Genomic DNA, 11,641 nt, shown 5'->3' on the forward strand with positions numbered 1-11,641 from the left:
TCATACCCATGGCCATGGCCTCTCTCAGGTATATGTGAATGATGTTCGGTTTTATGTATTTGTCTCATATGCAGTAATTTTATCAAACTCCTATTAATTTGAATGGCTTTTTAATCGATTCTCTTAGATAAGGTACAGTTGTTATTTCCTTTGCATATACATATTTTAAATCTTAGCTGTTGGTATAGTTAATGTGATCAAGATTTCCTAGATAGTAAATTCTATATCTGAGGCATAAACCCTGGTATTTCAATTCAAAGGGCTTTACCCTTTCTTCTTCACTATGCTGAACAACACAAATTATATGACTATTTTATATGAAATATTTATTTTTTATAATAACACTTACATTATCATATAGCATTGCCATCATCTGTTGTACATGTGCCTCAGGGTTTTGTTTGTACAGAGGCTTAATTTACTCATCTTTGCAGCCCTGGTGTCTCATATAATGCCTGGAGTGGGCCGGAAGAGATGTGGATGGATGGATGAATCAACTGATATATGAATGCACCTTTGTTCTACACTTTCAATATATCTAAGAATATTTCTTTTTGTGCTAAATGTGTTCCAAGGAAATTCTCTAACCAATTACATTTTATTAGATTGTTTCTGGATAAACAGAAACCACCAGACTGGATTTCTGAAGTTGCCTAGCAAAGGTTAATTGATTTGTTTTATTTTAATGAAGACAGTAATGTTGGATACAGCTGATAAATATGAACCCTCAAGTTTACTTTTTACTTAATAGAAAAAGGAAGGTATGAAGAAAAGTCAGCATATTCTAAGCACCATTATTCTCAGCTTTCATTTCTGGAGTACCTGCAGCACTTACATAAAATGAAGGCTGTGGTGGTTACTTTTATGTGCTGAGGTGCTTCCTGAGGGCAAAGGGAATATGGAATGGGTACTAGAAGAAAGTAGTTATAAATACCAGCTATGACCACTTGACCAGTTGCAGAAATGAGGACTGTAATTGTTATTTTGTTATGAATATATTTGTGTAGATACATATGGATATATAGACTTTGCTTCCCTCTCTTATCTCCTTACTTGTCATATAACATAAGATGTATCAACTTTATATCATGGTATTTAAATTACAGGATATCAAGAAGAGTGAACGTCTCCCAAGGACTTTGCATCCTCTGCGAGGGAAAGGGTTAGATCAAGAATGGGTTAAGGAGATGTGTGTGAGTGCTAAGCTGACAAGGAGTTGGCTGTGGTGGTTAATTTTATGCCAGCTTGGCTAGGCCGTGGTGCTCAGTTGTTTGGTCAAACACTTGTCTAGATATTGCTGTGACAGTATTTTGTTGATACGATTAACATTTACATTCAGGTGACTCTTAGTAAAGGAGATTACCCTCTATAACATGAATCGGCTGAGTCAATCACTTGAAGTCCATAAGAGCAAGAAACAGGCTTCCTGAGGAAGAAGGAATCTACTCAAGACTGTAAAACAGCTATTCTGCCAGCCTTTTCAGCCTGTGCCCTGTCCTACAGATTTTGGACACACAACTGCTTGAGTTTTCCAGCCTCTCACCTGACCTATGGATTTTGGACTCACCAGACTCCACAGTCACTTGGGCCAATTCCTTAAAACAAATATTTCTCTTTCTCCATATATATATAATCTTATTAATTCTGTTTCTTGGAGAATCCTGACTGCCCCTTAGAGAGTTTACAATTTGCCTTAGTCTAATACTGGTGTGTACTGCCAAACTGAATTCTCAAAAACACACATTTGATCATGTTACTCTTCTCTTTAAAGAGGATATATACATTTTTTATGTATGTATTATGTATATAAAGGGGAACCACATAGATGTCAAGGTACAATCACATTCTTTTGCAAAGTATAAAAACCTCCATGATCTGCCTACCTCTCAGGCTTTGCCTCTCCCCATGACATTCCTCCAAACCTAAGCTTCAACAATGTCAAAATTATTGGAGTTTCCAAAGCAAGTGTATGTCTCCAGGTCTTTACATATCCTGCTCTCTATCTGGATGGCTTTCCTGCACCTTCTTCTTGGCCAATATTTAGTCATCTTTTAAGATTCATTCTAAATTTCACCTTTTATAGAAAGCTTTTCCTAAATAGCTCTCACAGTAAACTAACCATACTCTTTTTTATGTCTTCACTGAATAATAATCATATTTCATCCAGACCACCCATAACACTGTGTTGTGATTACTTATTTGCAAGTCTGTGTATTCCTACTGTCATATTTATCTTTTTGTCTCTAGGGCCTAGCACAGGCATATGGTAAGCACTCATTTATTGGTTTCTCTTCCCTTCTCCCTTCTCTTTTCTTTTCTTCCTTTCCCTTTTCTTCCTTTCAAGGGACAAAGTCTTATTACCAATAAGGGTATTCATGAACTTTCAACTCTGAGATCTACATTCTGTGAAACTGTGCAAAGAATTAGCATCTTAAAGTTGCTCAATTTGTTCTATTAGCACTCTTTAGTAACCAGGAAGCCCAAAAAGTCAGGCAATATACAATACATGTGGGAGCACAGATCTTCGGATGGAGGGGTAGGAGGGGTGGGTATGGGGGTGGGTGGGGTTATTTATATATACCAGAGGAGGTAGAACATCAATGATTGCACGAAAGCAGAACCAGCCTTGGGTGGATGTAGTGATGTGCCCCTAGATGCCACCTGTGTTGAGGGTTGACAACTAAGCTGAATCTCTTTCTGGAAATCTCCCTCTCTCTCTATTGCACACACATACACACACATGCAATTCTTATGGGACATTTATCTCCTGAGCTCTCTGTGGGACTGGCTGAAGACTTCCTTACCGACCAGTCCTACTTCTTTCACTGCCTCACAGGGGTTGCACCTGGGAACACTCTCTAATAAACTTTCTGCATGTATTTTCTTGATATAAACCGGCTATTCTATTCAAACAGCAAAATCTCGAGACCAGAGAATCAGGGTCAACATTTTGACTGCTGTCATGTCTGAAGTACCGAAGGAAATCAAGGAATGCTAGAATGGTTTTATGAAGTTTATTAATGAAGTTGGCTGTTGATTAAGGCATACTCTATGTTGACACAGTTAACCTAGAGCAAATCCGTGAGATGAGTAAATTGTCTTTGGAGTCCTCCACTGCCTTTTTAAAAACCATCCACTTTACTCTCTCCTTTAAGGATCTTCATTTCCCAAAAACAGCCAATTTTTGCTGCCCTGACCTTCCTTTCTTTCTATAAAGACAAGCCTTCCAAGTCTGGGAGTCTGGAAGTAATTCCCAACTCATTCAAAGAAAAAAAACAAAGACGTTTTTGTAAATTCAGATGCGAGGTTCTCCTTCTTAGATATTCTGATTCCTCCCTAAATCTGTGGTGAAGCCCTGGAATCTGTATGCTTAACAAGTACTCCAGAGGATTGGGATGATCAGCTAGATTTTTGGACCACCAATCTGAGAATTTTATTAACAACTTCTTGGTTAGCCTTCTCAAAGGGATTTTCCTTTCAAAACAGCCTCCTAAGCAAGGCAATGCTTACCTCAATAAATAAGAACAAAAAGTAGAGAAGATATTTTCGGGGCAATCAGCTAATCTATGTACTGATCGAATCAAATCCCACAGAAATTATCCACTCCATCTGCCCTTTGAAGCCCATTGAGGTAATCTGGTACCCATCTTGCAACATCCAAGATAAAGAAGAAAAAGAGAAGAATAGCTTTCTCTCTCTTTCCCTCTCTCTCTCTGTCTCTAACAGTGCAAGCATACACACACATTTCAGAGATTTATGTACTAGTCCTTTCCGTTTAAAAAAAAAAAAAGCCACAAGAAGCTGTAATTTATAAAGGAATTCAAAGGACAAAATTAAGCTAAAGAGCTAAAAATTACAACTGTACACACAAGGACAGACGACCTAAAACGGCCTCAGATATGAAGTACTGCCAAAGAAGGTGGCAGCCACTTCATAGTGACTAACACTAGACAAATGACTCCCATGCTTTGAAATTGCGTATGTGCTTCCTAGCTGCCCACACTCTGATGCAGGCAAACAACAAAATGTCTTGTTAAAAATAAACTATGAGCTCTTAGAGGAAATCTCCTTGAGGACATACCACGGGGTCTTAGGACGGGGGAGGGTGCAACCCCTGGCAGTGAGAACAATCACAATGGAGACAACTGCCCCCACCAATCCCTGAAATAAACCCGGGCAGAGATGACTGCTTCAGAACCAGGAAAGGGACAAAGAAGCAATATTGTTCATGTCCCTGAGTGGTAACCATGTCTGCCTCTAGATTTTAGAGAGACAAAGCCAGCCTGGTAGGGGTTAGAAGTCAGGTATCCCTAATTTTCTTGTATTTGACACTTGGGTTCAATAAAAGTTCCTGCAATTTTCCAAGGATATTTTCCTCTGCATCTTGAGCTCCTGGGTAGTTTAAAGGAAGATTAATCCAAGGGCTTTCCATATTATACTCACCTCGTTAAAATATTGCATTAGAAGACGTGTTTAATACCCAAGAATCCTGCTGATCCTCTTTATTAAGCTCTTTAAAGGAACTCTTTAAACAGTGAACAGAGCTGAGTATCACAGTTTTCATTTGAGCTCAAAATTTACTTTCTACTATGGTGCTTACACTCAAGGTTAGATGATCCCTGAGGACATTCAGACAGGGGCTCCGTAATCTATCCATTATCCCGAACTTTTTCAAAGACAGAGAAAAGGGAATGGTGTGTAAGGAGAGAAAAGCAGCTTACTTGCCCCATCTCTGTCTTCAACCACTCTAAGTGTTCATACAGAACAGAAACAAAAACAGCAAATTTTTACAAAGCACTAAGTACTGTTCTAACTCACGTAAACCTCACAAGATTATCGGGTGGGTACTATTGTGATCTCTATTTTACAGGTGGTTGTTGGTGTTAGGTAACGTCAAGTCAATTCCAACTCATAGCAACCCCATGTGACCATGTAGAACTGCTCCTTAGGGTTTTTTAGACTGTAATCTTTACAGGAGCAGATTGCCAGGTCCTTCTCACATGGAGCTGCTGGGTGGGATTGAACAGCTAACCTTTCAGTTAGCACCCAAGCACTTAACCATTGCACCAACACTACCAGGGCTCCTTTTTTACAAATGAGAAAACAAAAAAAAATAACTTGCTCAAGTGACTTACCTAAAGCCGCCAAAGTCCATTGGTCTTTCAGGATATCACTAATTCCTTAAGTCTCTCCCACAGCCATTGTAGCCCTGAAAGATCTTGCCAAGCTCACCTTCAGCATGCTTATTGCCCTTTACTGAACTCCCAGGCATAGCCCTGTGCTCCCTATTCAATCTTAAAGACATGTGTGATGTAAAGGGAAGTCAGAGCTTTGTAGCAGAAAGAACTTTCCTTGGCCTAAGAACCTGGCGCCTTTACTAACCGCATCACTTTTTAGCTGAGTCATCTTGGGCAAGTCTGAGCTTCAACGTTTTCATTTTTAATGGAGGTTGTTCTGAGATTTATGTGAGATAACATATGTAAAAATTATAAGGCAAATTGCAAACTGGTGACCAAATATTAGTAATAATTGTTAATAAAATGTGAGATACATTCAATTGCAATAAAAGAAAACATTACCAGTTCTTACACAGCCAATGTATTTGGTAGCAAAGCAGGTTATGTTGACAATTGAATAAGGTAATAAAACAAACTACCATATATACATATACATATATTCCTAGGACCCGGAGCTTCCAATGTTGAAAGAAGGTGATGAATAAATCTTTGTCATCTTATAAAATTATATCTGTATAATATTTTACAGTTTATAGAGCTCTTTGATGATGGTGTTTATTTTATTGTATACAAAGTATATAACATATGCAGGGTATTTTCAAGTGGAGTGTGGACCAGGAAAATGATTGCTATGGAGAGATATGTCCAGATAAACATTTGCCGCAGTGAACTAATTTACTGGTCCTTGGAGGAGCCTGAGCCTTCTGGAGTAATCTGACTGCTTGAAGTATTAAAACCAAGGCTGAGAATAATGGGGGGTTCTTAGAAATATTTCCCCCATCTTCAGTCTTGGCCTTCATATTTAGATGTTTTTGTGAGAGAGTGGCCCTCCAGGAGCTATATGTGTACTAACTCTTGTTGTCTGTGTAACTGAGAAGTGACCAGGCCAGAAGTAAAGGCCATGGCAAGCTCATACCCAGCTGTTCCAGGACGCTTTATGTGTAGACTTTAGGATTCTGGCATACATGAAAGGGTTTCATTGATGAAGCCTGGGAAAAGAGGATTCCTCCCATGATGAGTGGACCATATATTTTGGAGGGCACAGATTGAGGCCTGCTTCCCAAGAGGCAACTCTAAGACTTTTAAGGCTTAGAAGAGAACAATATCTCTAGTTGTCAAGTATATCAGTCAAGGTGTATTCAGTTGCAAATAGCAGAAACATTTAACTAAAATGTACAGTTTAACAATACAGTTACAAGCTCACGTAATACTTAAAAGTATCTGGCACATAATAGCTTTTCTGGCTGTTATTACTATCATTAGAACAAGAAAACCAAGGAGTGGCAGTTCCTGAGTTGGGCAACAGCTCAAGGACCAGGTATTTTTCCTCTTTGAGCTCTGGCCTTCGCAATATGACACTGATGACTACCTCAAGGCTCCAAAAGACTATAGCAGCTCCAGGGGTCACATACAGATATAATCACTTCAGAAAGGAAAACAGGATGCTTCCTCTCTTCTAGGGAGAGAAGCCTTTCTCCAAGGCCTAGCAGACATCCTCTCCAGTCCCATGGCCCAGTACTGAGTTACCTGCTTATGCACTTACTGATTGCAAAGGGGCCTGGAGAAAGACTAACTGGCATTTTCTGTAGGAGAAGGACTTGTCCAATAAGGAAAAGGAGAGGGTACGAGGGTTCCTGAAAAGGCTACTAATAGTGTCGACCACCCATAATAGATTAGTTCTCCCATTAGCTCCTGTTCAGAAAAGACGGGGAGTTATCAATCTGGTGATGCTGGGCCTTCCTCTTCAGATACTGAATTCCCAAGACAGAAAGAGATGCTGTTGGGCAACCTGAGGTTGGGATTAGAAAATTTACACTTTGTAGTTTTTTTTTCCCTTTTACCTATATTAGGAAAAGTCATTAGGAACCTGAAGAAGGAATGCCACCCACCCTTAGCAAGAGATCAGAGTCACATACTGAGCAGACTTCCTTGGGAAATGGCAACTTCCGTAATGCCAGAAACACAGCAAATGACTTCCAGCACAGCATCTGCTGGAGCCTGTCACACTGGGAGTCACACACCCAGGGCGGGGCAGCCGTATACCACAGAAGAGGAACTTAACAGGAAGCCACAGCCACAGGAAACCAGGGATTGATCAACATCTGGTAGCCATGGGAACGCTTGATGAAGAAAGGCATTATTACAACACTACCTTCACGCTCACTTGCCTGCTAAGCTCTGGTGGTTGGAGAAAAGGAAGAATACCAACCACTGATGAAGTAGATAGAAGACTTTAATCCCTAGGAGAAGATATTGTTCCATGGGTTCAACCCACCATGGAAACGCCTGGGTGTTGAGGCAACCTGGTCCAAAAAGATTATTTTGAGAAAACAAACATTGGGGGCTGGATTTCTATGACTCCAAAGTGAAGTACCATTCTAATTTATATCCCCATTGTACATCCTTAAGAAGTATTTATTAGAGATTTGTCTATAGGTAGGCTGAGCACACTAATGGGGAATCTAGACCTCAGGGAGATCCAGGCAAGCAGTTGGTTGGCTATTTACCTCTGCAAGCTATCAGAGGTAGGAATGACTCAGAGCTTGTGGGCATCAAAGGACATCGCCTCTGATTAAAAGTTTACGGTCTTAATATCAGTTCAAATCCCACTGACTAGCTGTATAAACTTCAGCAAATTATTTAACTTCTCTAGGTCTCAATATTCAGACACACAAAAAAGGAATATGATTGTACATTCCTCTGAGGGTTGATGGGAGGATTAAAAGAGTTGATATATGTAAATTTCTTAGAACAGTATCTTGTACATATAAATATTTGTGGTCGTTAGCGGCCCCAAACTCATGACTACATCATACACAATGGAACCAAACACTGCCTGGTCCTGTGCCATCCACAAGAGCAGTTGGGGATTGGACCATTATGATCCACAGGGTTTTCACTGGCTGCTTTTTGGAAGTAGATCACCCGGCCTTTCTTCTTAGTCCATTTAAGTCTGGAAGCTCTGATGAAATCTGTTCAGTGTCATAGCACAACATAAGCCTACACTGACAGTAAGGTGGTAGCTTTGCATGAGGTGCGTAGGCCAGGAATCAACCCAGGTCTTCTGCACAGAAAGCATTAATTCTACCACTGAACCATATAAATGCTAGTGACTCTTTTTCTTTATTAGAGAGCAGATAAAGACAAGGTCTGTGACAGATCCCAGCCATAACCAGTCTCAAATAAACCAATGTTTTATAAACTTGATTGTAGTAAGTCAGCTAATAAAGGGGCCCAATGCAAGTGAATGTGAGTTGACAAAGAAAATTTGGCAGGCACGACCACTTTTCTCAAAATTCAGATATTTTTTTTATCACATTGATTAGAATTCTTAGAGGTTATTTCCCTGTTTGGGGGTGAAGATCAAATGCCTATGAATTCAATTAATCAAACTCCCTTGCCAACCTGCATGGGGACAAAGCATGGGTGCTACTTAAACTCTTTATGTTACCTTGTCACCACTCTTCTCTCAGTTTGTCATACTGTGGTGGCTTGCGTGTTGCTGTGATGCTGGAAGCTATGTCACTGGTATGTCAAATACCAGCAGGATCACCCACAGTGGATGGGTTTCAGAGGAGTTTCCAGACTAAGACTAGGAAGAAGGAGGAGCTACTTCTAAAAAAAATTGGCCAGTGAAAACTTTATGAATAGCAGTGGAACACTGTGTGATATAATGTTGGAAGACGAGTCCCTCAGGTTGGAAGGCACTCAAAGTAGGACTGGGGAAGAGCTACCTCCTTAGAGTAGAGTCGACCTTAATATCATGGATGGAGTAAAACTTTCGGGACCTTCATTTACTGATGTGGCACAACTCAAAATGAGAAGAAACAGCTGCAAACATCCATTAATAATCAGAATGTGGAATGTACAAAGTGTGAATCTAGGAAATTGGAAGTTGTCAAAAATGAGATGAAACGCATAAAGATCAATACCCTAGGCATTAATGAGCTGAAATTAACTGGTATTGGCCATTTTGAACAGCACAAGCTTATGGTCTCTTATGTTGGGAATGACAAATTAAAGAGACATGGCCTTGCATTCATCTTCAAAAAGAACATTTTACCAACTTCTGCACTCTGAAATTGATCAAACATGCAGTCAAGATGCATCGATAATTATTGGTGATTGGGATGCAAAAGTTGGAAACAAAGAAGAAGGTAGTTGAAAAATACAGCCTAGGTGATAGAAATGATACCGAAGATTGCATGACAGAATTTTGCAAGACCAGTGACTTATTCATTGCAAATACCTTTTCTCAAGAACATAAACAGCAGCTATACACATGGACATAGCCAGACAGAATACACGGGAATCAAACTACCTACATCTGTGGAAAGAGACAATGGAGAAGCTCGATATCATCAGTCAGAACAAGGCCGGGGCCAACTGTAGAACAAATCATCAATTGCTAATATGCAAGTTCAAGTTGAAGCTGAAGAAAATTAAAACAAGACCATGAGATCCAAAGTTTGACCTTAAGTATTTCTCATCTGAATTTAGAGACCAGGTCAAGAATAGATTTGATGCATTAAACACTAATTACTGAACACCAAATGAGTGGTGGAAAGACATTGAGGACATCATACATGAAGAAAGCAAGAGGCCATTAAAAAGACAGGAAAGAAAGAAAAGACCAAACCGGATGTCAGAATAGACTCTGAAACTTGCTATCAAACACCAAGTAGCTAAAGTGAATGGAAGAAATGATGGAGTAAAAAGCTGAAAAGAAAATTTCAGAGAAGACAAAGTAAAGTATTATAATGAAATGTATAAAGACCCAGAGTTAGAAAACCAGAAGAGAAGAACACGCTTGGCACTTCTCAAGCTAAAAGAACTAAGGAAAAAATTAAAGCCTTAAGTTGCAATATCAAAGGATTCCACAGGCAAAATATTGAATGAGGAAGAAAGCATCAAAAGAAATTGAAAGGAATACACAGAGCCATTGTACCAAAAGGAATTGGTCAACATTCAGTCATTTCAGGATGTAACACAGGATCAAGAACTGATGGTATTGAGAGAAGTCAAAGCTGCACTAAAGGCATTGGTGAAAAACAAGGCTCCAGGAATTGACGGAATACCAATTGAGATGTTTTAACAAACAGATGTAATGCTGGAAGCACTCACGTGTCTATGCCAAGAAATTCAGAAGAGAGCTACCTATCTAACAAACTAAAAGAAATCCATATTTGTGCCCATTCCAAAGAAAGGTGATCCAACAGAATGCTGAAATTATCAAAAAAATATCATTAATATCACATACAAGTAAAATTTTGCTGAAGATCATTCAAAAGTTGTTGCAGCAATATATTAACAGCGAACTGCCAGAAATTCAAGCTGGATTCAGAAGAGGACATGGAACTAGGGATATCATTGCTGATGTCAGATAGATCTTGACTGAAAGCAGAGAATACCAGAAAGATGTTTACCTGTGTTTTAAGCACTGTGCAAAGGCATTTGACTGTGCGGATCACAACAAATTATGGATAACATTGCACAGAATGAGAATTCCAGAACAATTCATCGTGCTTATGAGGAAACTTTACATAGACCAAGAGGCAGTAATTTGAACAGAACAAAGGGATACTGTGTGGTTTAAAATCTAAAAAGATGTGTGTCAGGGTTGTATCCTTTCACCATACTTATTCAATCTGTATGCTGAGCAAATAATCTGAGAAGCCAGTCTATATGAAGATGAATGTGACATCAGGACTGGAGGAAGACTCATTAACAAACTTCAATATGCAGATGACACAATGTTGCTTTCTGAAAGCGAAGAAAGGTTTCAAGCACTTAAAGATGAAGATAAAAGACTACAGCCTTCAGTGTGGATTATACCTCAACTTAAAGAAAACAAAAGTCCTCAAAACTGGACCAATAAGCAACAACGTGATCAACGGAGAAAAGACTAAAGTTGTCAAGGATTTCATTTTATTGAAATGAAGGTAGCAAGGTATGAAGGTCACCCTTAAAACTGGACCATGAATTTAGCAGGCACTCTGAGGCTTAATCTATCCACAGGAGTAATTATCTCAAACTAGAAACTAAAGCAGAGTAGGTAGATATCATCTAGAACCTTCAATGCCCTTGGAAGCAACAGTCAAGAAATCAAATGTGGTATTGCAAATTGTGGTGTTGGAGAAGAATATTGAATATATCAGGGACTACCAAAAGAATGAACAAATCTGTCTTGGAAGAAGTACAACCAGTACATCCTTAGAAGCAAGGATGGCGAGACTACATCTCACATACTTTGGACATGTTGTCAGGAGGGATCAGTTCCTGGAGAAGGACATCATGCTTGGTAAAGTATAGGGTCAGTGAAAAAGAGGAAGACCCTCAATAAGATGGTTTGACACAGTGGCTGCAACAATGGGCTTAAACATAACAATGATTGTGATGATGGT

General features: G+C 39.4%; 1 long non-coding RNA gene across 8 annotated transcripts in view; it reads right to left on the reverse strand.

The window, feature by feature from the left end:
- Positions 1-5,317, reverse strand: part of LOC126058770 (uncharacterized) — a 275,999-nt gene extending 270,682 nt beyond the window's left edge. For all 8 annotated transcript variants that reach the window (XR_007513285.1, XR_007513284.1, XR_007513287.1 and 5 more), the window contains exon 1: positions 5,136-5,317. This is a non-coding gene — a long non-coding RNA (uncharacterized LOC126058770). The remainder of the gene's footprint in view (positions 1-5,135) is intronic.
- Between the last annotated feature and the right edge of the window lie 6,324 nt (positions 5,318-11,641).

This window comes from Elephas maximus, chromosome 15 (assembly GCF_024166365.1).
Source record: "Elephas maximus indicus isolate mEleMax1 chromosome 15, mEleMax1 primary haplotype, whole genome shotgun sequence".
NCBI classification, from domain to species: Eukaryota; Metazoa; Chordata; class Mammalia; order Proboscidea; family Elephantidae; genus Elephas; species Elephas maximus.